Source organism: Dipteris shenzhenensis, chromosome 5 (assembly GCF_047967505.1).
Source record: "Dipteris shenzhenensis isolate YYH24624 ecotype China chromosome 5, Dip_SZ_1.0, whole genome shotgun sequence".
Taxonomy (NCBI): Eukaryota; Viridiplantae; Streptophyta; class Polypodiopsida; order Gleicheniales; family Dipteridaceae; genus Dipteris; species Dipteris shenzhenensis.
Genome location: NC_141600.1, coordinates 36706399 through 36718926, shown reverse-complemented (window position 1 = coordinate 36718926; position 12528 = coordinate 36706399). Strand labels below are relative to the sequence as shown.

The 12528-nt window shown below is 43.9% G+C and overlaps 1 protein-coding gene across 7 annotated transcripts in view; it reads left to right on the top strand.

Moving 5' to 3' along the window:
* The first annotated feature begins 11501 nt into the window (after window positions 1-11501).
* Window positions 11502-12528, top strand: part of LOC147901967 (uncharacterized) — a 96732-nt gene continuing 95705 nt past the window's right edge. For 2 of the 7 annotated variants that reach the window (XM_087374593.1, XM_087374586.1), the window contains exons 1-2: window positions 11502-11539; window positions 11639-11835. The gene's annotated coding sequence lies outside the window, so the exon portion shown is untranslated. Of the gene's footprint in view, window positions 11540-11638; window positions 11836-12066; window positions 12206-12528 lie in introns of those variants that run through there. The other 5 variants (XM_087374587.1, XM_087374592.1, XM_087374588.1 and 2 more) reach the window with 5 other exon arrangements.

Sequence of the window (12528 nt, the reverse complement as noted above, 5' to 3'; positions counted from 1 at the left end):
TTAAGACTGTCACCAAAGATCTTCAAATCCAATTATGAGGATGAAGCTAGCACACCTCAGTTTCCTTCCCGCAAGTCTAGAACAGTGAGGTTTGTAATAGAGGTGACAAATCTAGGACAAAACAAGGAGAATGAGGCACAAGTAGGCCCATCCACTTCCTCCCCCGTCCACCGTGTTGATAAGGGGATCCATATCCACCTCCTAGCATAGATGGTTGATAGTGTGCATAGTAGGGTGGAGGATAGAGGTGCCATAGAGGAGGAGACAACACCTCCTATAGAGGACCACAATGGTGAAGTCACTATTGATGTAGCCATAGAGGAAGTGTACACAGATGGTACTACATACATGGAGGGCCTCGGTGTTACAGAGACTAAGAGTGAGAACATCCAAGATGCGAGTTAAAGAGGCTAATGGTGAGAACATAAAAGATGTGGGGGTTAAAGAGGATGGGAGAGTAGTTCGGAAAGAGAAGGGTAGAGTTGAAGTCTGTTGGATAAGTAGGGAAGGAGATAGAGGAAAAGGTAGCATAAATGTAGATGAAAAAGGAGGTGAAACATTCATAGTAGATAAGGGCATGGTTGGGGCAAAAATACCTATGAGTGGGATGGATGTCTAAGTAAGACTTGCCAGAGACTTGGACTTATGCATAATAGATGAGATAGCATCTTGTTGAGTCTGACGCAAAAGGAGTCACCATTCTTGAAGAAGCAATTAATCATGAAGACATCATTGCAAGAGCAGAAGAGGGATCTTGATGAGCTCCTAATGATGAGTCTTCATCCTTTGTGCTTTCCTCTTTCGCCTGCTTTCTGCTTTGTACTTCTTCTTTGTCAAACTCTTGATCTAGCCACTAGGGATCTTGTTGGTCCAAATCAATGAGAGTTTCGATGAAGTTACTGGCTCTGGCTTCTACTCTAATGGGTTCACTCTGTCGCCCTGAGGACTTTGTGAACTTCCATCTCACGTAATGCTTCTTGTATTGATTTTGGTCTGCCGAAATTCTTCTCTCCACTCTCCTTGAGTACCTCATAGTATCATAATGGCTAGGCATAAGACCTCTCTCTCTAAGACCCTACAATACCACTTCACTCACGCTACTCAATACCAGTCGTGTCCCACCGTGATTGCCATAAACTATCGAGAGGGGGTCCTAATACTTGTCCTAATACTTCCAAAAGTATTAGCAAAGTCCTAAGGCCACTGGTGAGAGGAGCTAGTAGAGCGTGTGAATGAGAGCATGGAATAAGAAGGGGATAGAGGTGTCACTCATGGTGTGAGTGTTGGATAATGGTGTCAATGATGGTTTCAAAGATGGTGCGAGCATGATACGAGTGCAAGAATGATGGAAGTGAAGCAAAATATTAAAGTGCAATGAAATCACAAGAGCCAACCTTTGACATGAACTGAGAACAGAACTCAAGCCACGTGACTGTTATACCAGGTGAAGGGAGATGAAGAGGGGAACACACGAGATGAAGAGGAGCTGAAGTTGCAAATAGTGGTGGAGAGAATCGTAGCGCAGAGAGCTAAAAGAGAAGTACACCAAAAGAACACCACAATGATACACTAGGTGAGCTCTTGACTCAAGCCTTATTCTCACTCTGTTGTTTCCCCAATGATTGAATGACTATCCCCCTCCTTTCCCCACCCCTTCATCCCTCTCAGTTGCTCATGGAGGGTCCCCATCTCTAGCTAAGAATCTTCCCCCTTTCTCCCCATTGGTGGTGTCTTGATCTCCCTTAGCCGTCCACCGCTCCGACTCTTAATGGCTTCAACACTTTTTGATTCGCCAGTTGAGAGATCTCAACAACGGAAGAAGGTGAGAGAGAGGGAGAGCCAAAAGAGAGAGCCACACAGGTTTTGGTGGGTGCTCCCTAATGAAATGGTACCTCACCTCAATGTGTTTGGTCTTTGCATGAAAGACTAGATTTTGTGCTAGTTGAATAGCACTCATGGAATCACTATGCAATGTCAGTACACTTGTATGAATCCCCAAATCTCCCACTAGCCGATCAAGCCATATAGCCTTCTTGCAACCCTGTATGGCTACAACATACTCAACCTCTATCTACTATCCACATGCCCTGCATAGTCTAAATCTATATAACCAAGTACACGTATCTCTCCTCTGCCAAAGCAGATGCACATCCCTTCATGTACCTCATGATGCACTTAACTGCCTCCCAATGCCTCTTTCTTGGATTAGCCATATATCGGCAGCTAACAACTCCCATTGCAAATGTAATGTCTGGTCTAGTAGCTATCATAGCATACATAAGACTCCCAACCGCTGATGCATAAGGAACCTTGGCCATCATAGCCCTCTTCTCATATGATTTGGGACTATCTGCCTGACTCGATTTCACATATGGAGGCAATGGAGTACTTACTACCTTCCCCCCCTCCATATTGAAACACTGTAATACTTTTGTAACATACTCCTTCTGTGAAAGCCAAAGGTGTTTCTTACTCTAGTCATGCATGATGCACATACTAATAATATGACCTGCATGTCCCAAATCCTTCATGTCAAAGGCCTCATGCAACTTGGCCTTCAATGCATCCAACTCTTAAGTGATCTTGCTAGGCAATAGCATATCATCCACATAAAGTGCCAGGAGTACCAGGCTATTATCCTTAGCCCTTATAGTGTAGAGGCAGTGATCAATCTCACTTCTTCTGAAACCGTGGGACCGAATGAAAGCATCAAACTTTTAATACCATTCTCTAAGCACTTGCTTAAGGCCATAGGGAATCTTTTTCAGCTTGCAAACCAAATGCTCTTCGCCCTTTTCTTCAAAACCTTCTGGTTGTACCATGTAAATTTCCTCATGCGGATCCCCATGCAAGAAAGCTGTCTTGACATCCATTTGCATAAGTTCCATATCCTCTGCTGCCACAAGTCCAAGTAGGCATCTAAGCGTGGTCATGTTCACACCCAGAGAGAATAACTCATCAAAGTCCACACCCTTCTCTTGCTTGAACCCTTTAGCAATCACAGACCTTGTACTTAGGCACATCATCACCTGTGACCTTCATCTTGTAGACCCATTTACATGGCAATGCTTTCTTTCCATGTGACAAAGAAACCGAGTCCTAAGTATTTTTTTTCATGAGTGAATTCATCTCTAATTGCATAGCATACTCCCACTTGCACTGATCCTCGTGCATCATAGCCTCCCTATAGCAAGAAGGCTCCCCACAATCAGTAAAGTATCACATAGTTTGCCTCTAGAACAAATCTCTCAGGCAGTCTAGATACTCTAGTTGATGTTCTCATGGGGCATTTTAGCTTGTTGTCCCGCTTGCATATTAGCCACATTTGGCTCATCATTTCCACTAACTGCCCTTGATTGTGTACCTTGGGAGTACCTGGTGGCACCATTTCTTACACATTTGGTGCATGGACAACTTGCTACCTCTCAACATATGCAAGTGGATTCACATCCTGGAAAGTGGTTCTCCTCATTTCCACATCCCTCATGGGTGTCTTATGCATCTTCTTCTCATTCAAGACCACAGGATGGCTTCATATGATCTTCTTTACTTCTAGATCCTAGAGACGATAGCCCATCTCTCCACTTTCACCATAACCTAGAAAGATGCATTTCCTAGACTTAGGATCTAGCTTCTTCCAAAGCTCTTTTGGCACATGTGCATATGACTCACACCCAAATATACACAAATGAGAGTAAGACGGCTTCTTGCCACTCCATGACTCTTCAGGAATACCACCATTCAAACTCTTGCTAGGGGATCTATTGATCACATGCACTGCAGTCTTCATTACCTTAGCCCAAAAACCACTAGAAAGACTTACATTGGAAAGCATACATTCCAACCTTTCCTGAATGGTGCCATTCATCTGTTTTGCAACTAGATTCTACTCTGGAGTATTAGGGGACGTGAGCTCCCTCTTGATCCCACCTGTATCATAGAAATGCTGAAAGTCATGAGAGATATACTCTCCACCATTATAAGTCCGTAGGCATTTAAGCATTCTACCTGACTGATTTTCAACCAAAGCCAACCATTTTTGAAATACGTGGAACACATCGCTCTTGTGAGCTATAGCATAAGCCCACACTTTCCTAGTTGCATCATCAATGAATGTCACACAGTATTTCATCTCTACCTAATGATCATGTAGACATGGGACCACGAACGTCTGAATGCACTAAATCAAGCCTTTCAAGCTCTTTCTTTCCCCTTCTTTTATAGGATAATTTAGTCTGCTTACTGTAGAGACAGTGCTCACAAAATTCAAAGTCAAAAAAACACAAATGCGGTACATAACCCAAACGACATAAGAGTTTCATTCCATTTTGGCTCATGTGCCCCAACCTACAATGCCACAAAGAAGTACTTGGCTACTCGGTTATTGCAACAACATGATCAGACACCCCTGATACGTGTAAGGGATACAAAGTCCCACACTTGGCACCCCTGGCCAAAACCATAGAGCCCTTTTGAATTTTTCAACTCTAAAACCAAAGGTGGTCTGATAACCAATATCATCTAGCTGACCTAATGAAATGAGACTCTTGGTCAACTTAGGCACATGTCTCACATTTTTTATAACAAATGCAGACCCATTTGCAAAAGAAAACTTTATATGACCTGCTCCCATTATGTCACATGCATAGTTATTTCCAAGATGCACTCAACCTATCTTTCCATTGACGTAAGTAGAGAACCATTCTTGTGGGGAGTAACATGGAGTGAAGCACCAGAATCAAAAATAAAATCCTGGGAATATGCATCATCTGAAGTGGTAAGCAAGTCTGCGGGTAGGTAGACTAGACATGAAGAGAATGTCTCTACTTCCTCGGCTTGCAGTTGTTGTATTGGAACTGCCTCAGGAGCTGGAATTCTCAATATTTATGTCCCTCTTTTCATGTCACATCATCAAATGCATGTTTTTGTTCATTGTTGTTTTTAACATGTCAGAGTAGATTTCTATCTCCTCTTGGTGCATAGTGAATCAATTTTGCCTTTTTTTTTTGTGAATCATGAAATTGGTTGCAAATGTATTAATTATGATTAACAATCTATATGATTTCTTTTTGTCATTGAATAATGACTTTGCATGAAGATCAACACTAGGATTTTCTTGTTTTCTTAATCTATCTTTATTTGAAGTGCCAAACAACACCCCATGTGGGGTGACCAAGACGAGGTCATGAGCTGTTGTTGGGACCGACCTAAACTCACTTGCTACTTGGTCCACACATTGCTGGCAATGGTAGGCTTTTCTTGATCAACAGGTGAATGACTTTGGTCATTCATAAGGCATACCCAAAAGATCCCTGGAACAATAGTAGTAGAAGAAAGGAAGGAGGAGTCAAGACTAGGGGAGAGAGAGAGAGAGAAAGAGAGAGAGAGAGAGAGACAGAGAGAGAGAGATAGAGAGAGATTATTAAAGTCTATTAAAGACCAATGGGTCTATGAGGGTGATAGAAAAATGGATACAATGAGTGAAAGGGTGCACTACTAAGTGAGCATCCTAACCCATGCTAGAAAATTGTGTAGACATAGTCAATGCCATCATCATACATGTCACCATAGCCATAGTCCTCCTTGGCATCATCATCATCATAATGGATGCAATCTAATCCGATACAATACAACCTTCAAGGTACTTCCGGTGGCGGACTAGGCAGTGTAGGCAAGAAGCCCATGATAGATCAATGTCTACTGTCTAGAGAAGTAGTCCATTGTGCCCACCTTATAGCTACTCTATGCCTATGCCTAACAAGTGCCACAGTAGTGCTTATCGCCCATATCCCAGGTCTGAACATAGATGAGATGTCATCCAGCATCATGTGTGTGTCTATCCTCTGCAAGTGTGGTGCATCTCGTTCTCGAGGTCTCTATCTCTCCAACTATCTGTGATTAGGGGGCAGCATGCTCTAGTTGGAAGAACTCTCTGATCACACTCTGAGATGGGTTAGATAAGGACTCTCACTCCTATCCCTGTGATATGATGAGATGCTCTCTATGTCAAACCGCCTCATGAATGAAAGCGGCGAGGCACCTTGATCAGGGTATGAGAAAGACTAGAAAGGCTCTTGAATCCATCTTTGAAAAGGTAGTGGTATTGTCCAATGATCCTGTAGTAGATTGGGCAATGGAAGGCAAAGTTCTCGTTTGAATCCACCTCATGCCACTCACACAATGTGCAGATACGATTCTCTCTAGGATCTTCTATGCTCATCCACTCTCGATACGGAGTCAGTGCGATGACACACGAAAAGACTAGAAAGGCTCTTGAATCCATCTCTGAACAGGTAGTGGTATTGTCCAATGATCCTGTAGTAGATTGGGCAATGGAAGGCAAAGTTCTCGTCTGAATCCACCTCATGCCACTCACACAGTGTGCAGATACGACTCTCTCTAGGATCTTCTATGCTCATCCACTCTCGATACGGAGTCAGTGCGATGACACACGAAACTATCCAATGGCAATTATAAGTGAGTGTGGTAGGTGGATTTGAGTGTACATTGGCAGGATAATGAAACACTCCTCAAATATGCATTAAGTAGTGGCCCCAATAGAAGCTGAGCTTCACAAGAAGCTCTGTATGTGCCAACCAGGTCTTGAATGTGTGTAACTGTAAAAGACCCTCTCGAATGATCGTATTGAACTTGTTGCCCCAAATAGGACAAATGGAGCATCAATGCCATACTAGAAGGGTGGCAACCTATCTATATAGAAACCGAGTCTCTCACCCTAAGCTGCATGTGTGTGCATACAACATCTCTGATCACCCTGAGCTGCTAATGCCATAGAAGAGACTAGCACCAACCAAAGTAGCCTGCGTTGCCATACAGTATGGGAGCCATAATCTCACACGCAGTATAGATAATTGATAATCTGGAATGTCGCATATAATTTCAATGGAGATGCCCTGAACTGAGCTTGAATGATTTGATGGGGAACATATGGCTTATTGTGGATCATCCGTGATAACAAGAGAACCTATAATCTCTCCACTCAAGTCCAATCCATATCATATAGGTCTGGCCCTCATCAAGGGATGCCATACATGCCCGCAGGTCGGACCACAAGGAGTCAAAAAGGAGAACCTTGGTGCGTGGGTCTCGAAAATGTGAATGGAAGCATTGTCTCTTAAGTTGGGCAAGGGAGATGTATCCTCTACTCACGCAGGCCTGCATTGCCAATCTCATCATGAGATAGTGCTAGAAAATAGAATCCCCAGGTACATGTATGATGAGACAATCTCAACTAGTGACCCAAAAAAGTAAATCGATCTCTGAGTTCAGCTACTCAGGAGGTTATGATCTCCGTGAAGATCATAACCTTGGTTTACCCAAGTTGACCTTCAAGTCATGGGACTCACAAAAATCTAGTAATGCATCTAGGTATCTCTCGAGCCTCTCAACGAACAAAGATAAGAGCACCACATCATCAACATATAATAAAATCTAGAGCAAGGAACCAATAACAAAGCAAATAGCTCCTCCTAAGGTTCTCATGAAAGACTCAAGCTCATTTATTTAGCCAAACAAGAATGGCAAAAGTGGGCAGCCTTGTTTGACCCCAATGGTGCTCATGATCTTATCTATCCATCCACCCCTTGTCCGAACTCTATCAGGAAACCCTCTCGTATTATGCCATAATAGCCCATACTATCTCCTGGCCAGCTCTTGCAATCGCCAGATTAGACGTGCTTGTAGTATTGTATCAAAGGCTTTGCAAAAATCAACAAAGCAACAGTAAACCCTCTACCTCTGTGGAGGTCAAAACCTTTGCGAAAATCCACAAAGCAACAATAGACCCTTTGCCTCCGTGGAGGTCAAAGGCTTTGCAAAAATCCATAAAGCAATAATAGACCCTCTCTACCTCCATGCATTGGCCTCCTTTGTGACATTCATGAGTGTAAGTATGTGGTCCATAGTCCCATGATCATGTCAAAAACCTGTCTGCTCCTCTAGTCTGAGTGCCTGCATATTTGTATAGTCGGTTGTCGTCCATGTCAAGGACTAAGGCATATATCTTGGACATGACATGCCCAATCATAACGGTCCAGTAGTTTTATGGACTCATGGGATCCCTTGCCTTGTGAATAGGTGTGATGGTGTTCAGGATCCATGTTTGTGGGAAATCGAGGCAAGCTGCTTCATTAAATAGCTTTGCTAGGATAGGGGCTAGGATATCAATCCAGTATGCAACAGTATGCAACAAACACAGTGCATAAACCCTCGTGATCTTTTGCTCGGCCATTGTAAAGCTTCGTTACCACGTCCTTGATGTCTAGACTGCAAGAGGTAGGTCATTGTGTGTGTGAGAGATCAAGAGTGGGCTGATTGGGGACGCTATATAATGTGCGGGCATAGGTGTGCCAAACTTGAGTATTTGTGAGTGGTGAGGGGGATCGTCGTTCAAGGAACCTTTGCCAAAAGTCCCACTAAGCAAAATGTTCATAATTCCTCCTGGTTTTGGCAAACAAAGTTTCATTTCTTTTGGTGACCTATACGATGGTAGTCACGTATCGTGTCTAGTTCGCTCGAGAGGCCATGTTTGGAGTCGAAACGGAGTTGTTAGGGAAGAGCTTTACGCTCGTCATTGTACCAGCTATTGCATGGCACAGACCCTAGAGGCGGTGGCTGGTTGGAGCGTGTGGTGTACGAGAAGGCGTGAAGGGTAAGCCTCATGCAGTGATCGACTAATCAAAGCGGCCTAGACTTCTAGAAGAGCTATGTGGTCAATATAGGTGAGTAACATGTGGAGTTGTGCAGAGTATCTTTGTGAGAGATTGTGATCAAAATGTATGTTGTGATAGGTTGTGTAAGTGTGGTGTGGTAGGGAGTGGCGATGCTAAAGAAAATATATGTACGATCAACTCTAGGTGGAGGTGGTGAAACAGAGAAGTCCATGATATGTGATGTGAAGGCAATAGATCCCAAGATGTAATCAACCATGCTAGACCCTCCTCCATGTGAAAAGTAGGTGAAGCTACTAGAGAAGGGCCATCGCTAAAGACCATTATAGAGAATGAGATCATGTGCTACACCTAGATCAAGAAGTTAATGTCCAGAGGAGGTAACAGGGGCCCGCCTATCAGCGAACACTCGCGATATGCCATCGTTAGTGAGATCTAGGTCGGGAAGTAGAACTACATCCTCTCAAAAATTTAGCAGTGGCACCTTACGTGCTCCCATCCTCACGTTGAAGTCTCTAACTAGGAGATTATCTCTGTGGCTCGAGAAATCCATGATATCTTGGTGAAGAAGTGTATATGGTGATGTCTCAACCTCCTCTCGCACTGCACTGGTGAAGTGTGATGTCTCTAGTGGGAAGTAGCAGATCGCTATGAAGAGATATAAACTAGTTGTGCGTTATAATTGGATCCAAAGGAACCTAGAGTGTGGACCCTCCTCTCAACTAAGATCACCCCAATGAGAGATGATCAATATAGAATTGCCACTCATCCTAAACCGTGCTCTCCCCTTGTCTCCTCTTTGTAGGTTGACTACCAAGTGTATCCATTGACTACCAGTAAGGGACGCTCTGGGCTCTGATGTGTTAATGTGTAGAAAACTATGTGTTGTCCTGTGTAGGACTCTGACCATAGGGTACCATTACAGTTCCAAATGGTGCAAGCAAGGGTCTCAGTATCTTGCGTCTCATAGACCCCATCCCCCTATGTGGCAGGGCAAAAAAAAAGGGGGAGTAACGGCCTTATGACATGGGGGGGGGGGTTCTGGGAAATTGTATTTCCCATATGCACAAAGGGTTTTTTTTTGGACTTTGGTGGGAAATTCATCCTATGTGGTAGGTTGTAATTTCCCACCCCCAAGCATTTGACTTTGGTGTATTTGTGGGATCAAGAGGGCCTCCTCCTTATGACATGCAAAGGTGTCCACATCATAGGAAAGTCTAGAAATGGTGGGAATATTACTTTTTCCCATGTTCCCACCATATCATTAACCCTTAAGTAGAGAAACAAGGTAAACAAGTACTAAATTCGTGCTTTGCACGGACAAAGATGCATGACCATCCTCAACCACTCCCCATGGGAAAGTGGCTCTTTGATTCTTAAATTGCTAATCAATTCACCTAAGGCTTGCATACTTGGATTTTGAAATTTTGGGTAACTCTTAACCCATGGCTCTGAGACCTTCCATCTCCTCCTTCCTCTCAAAGGTGACCTTCCATCTTCTACATTCCATTGACCTTCTATCTCTTCCTTGCCCCTAAAGCTACCTCTTGTATTTCCACCTCCTCCCCAAAGTCTGCCTCTTGTCTTTCCACCTCCTCCCCCCTCCAAGCCTCCATCCAAAAGCTCCTTTTTTGTGACACATGGCAGGCTCTTCTCCTCCAAGCTGCCACGTGTCCTCTCTTTTTTTTTGGGTGTCCGTGGCTAATAGGTTAAAGATGATATTTAATCATTCACAAGGCTTAGATAATTCCAATTATAGAATTAAACCAACATCTCCTCCCCCTGCCAAGTCCCGGTCATAAGCGAATATGGTTTTGATAAAAGGCAAGAAATTGTGTTGTTTGAACTCCAACTACTTCAAGTATCTTGAAAGAGAAATTGGTATGCATAGCCTTGATCGGACATACAATTTGAAAGCCCGAAATGTGGATAGCGAGTTGATTTCGTCACACTTTTCAATAAAGATACTTACACAGCAGATGATCCATTAGGAAGCGCCACGTGAGTTTTGTCTCAATCTTGCGATGAATTTTTATGCTCTGGGATTGTATGCCATCACGCTTATTACACCTTATGCTCTCAAACTGGTTCTTCCTCCAACGACGGAAATTCTCTATCTTGTAAACCTCATATCGACGATGATGCTATTGGAAACTCGCAGGAAGAGTACTCAATTTACTGGTATCTATGACGGCGATGGGGAGTTGTAGAGCTTATCAAAGTAGGAGAGAGACTGGGCAGGTAGAGCAAGGCAGGGTAAGGCAAGGTAGGGCAGGGAGGCGTTACCTTCGTTAGATTGCAATTTGTGAGCAAAAGATGGAATTGCAAGCCCACCACGTATTGCATTTACACAAAACAAACCTATTGACCAAGGGTAGGAAGGCCAGTTTGATGATAAACCGCCAGTAAGTACTAGTGAAGGACATTGAAAGAGTGAGCAATTTGAGCATAGACTCTGGCCATGGTCAATTGCACAACACTGACCACCACCTAGTGAACTCACCCCCCCCAAGACTTTGGCAAAAGTCACAACACTCGCAACCAATAGAGATGCTTATAGAGTACTTCCATTCCCTTGCCCATCGTGCGTATAGACACCTTCATGATCGCATATTCAAAGAGTTGCTCCAACACCGGGGAACAAGACGAAATTGTAAGCATTATGTTCAAGGAGTATCGGGTGATCATGTAGGACCAAGGCCGGGGCCCTTTTTACTCCAATTAGTGGAGCCTTTTTCCCTAACTACTTTTGTGCTTACTTAGCATGTTACCATGGGAGTGCTCCATACCTTCGTCTTGTGATGTGACTTGTAGCTCATGACTGTCTGTGTCCTTGATTCCAGACTCCAGTAAGTATCAGAGCAGTATTCGTTGATTCTGCCCCTGCCCCCTTCAATCCCATCGGTTATTGCTGATCAGCATCTGCCTTGGTGGACACGTTTTTGCAGTAGAAGCCATCATTTCATGGGGGTGCTGACAGTTTGGACAAGAGTGCTATCGTTGTGAACGGCGGTCACAATCAGAGCTGCAGCTGCCTCTTTCCTGGACAAATCAGATTTGGCTGTCGCCTGTGTGTGGAAAGGAACTACTGAAGCTGCATTCGTCTGTGGAGATGTCATCAATTTTCTGGGTGTTGATTTCAGAAGTGTGCTGCCTCTACCTGTTGTCCCCCTTTTTTGTGCAGTTGCCCACCTCCTGGAACAAGGGCCGTCGATTGTTCTTTTGGTGGCTCTGTTTGCAACTGCCTTCTGCCAGATTTAGAGGAGTTTCAAGGTCAACACTTCTAGGAGGCACTACCACTTAGAAAGGGCAATAAGGTGCTGATTTACTGCCCCGACAGTTGCAGCAGTTGCTGCCAGCAAAACAGCTTTAGCCATTAGGTTGCTCACCATGATTGTACGCTAGTTTGGTAGTTTTGTGCCATCCTGCTGTCCCCTCCCTTGTGGATCAATATAATTCTACTAAGCTGCCATTCTGAGGGGAATCCTCCCTCTAGAGCCATATTCATAAGCCTGGTGAGCACTTTCTTTGTCTTCTCGCCTCCCCATGTTAGCATCTCCACCACCAGCCCTTGTGTGTCTGGAGCCTTCCCATATTTGCTAGCTTTTTCAGCCCTTTTCCCACATCGTCTTATGTTATGATAACATTTGCTGCTTTGATGGAAAAGTCACGATTTATTTTCTCTTCCCCCTCTCTTTTGTAGAGGTCCTTGACGAATTGTGTCATGCCTTCCCATGATGCTTTCCTCTCTTGAGGTTTACTACCATGTAACTTTAGAAAAACATTCTTGGGGTTTTGTTAGCACCGCCTTGAGGCTTTTGAAAAAAAGTGTCCTCCC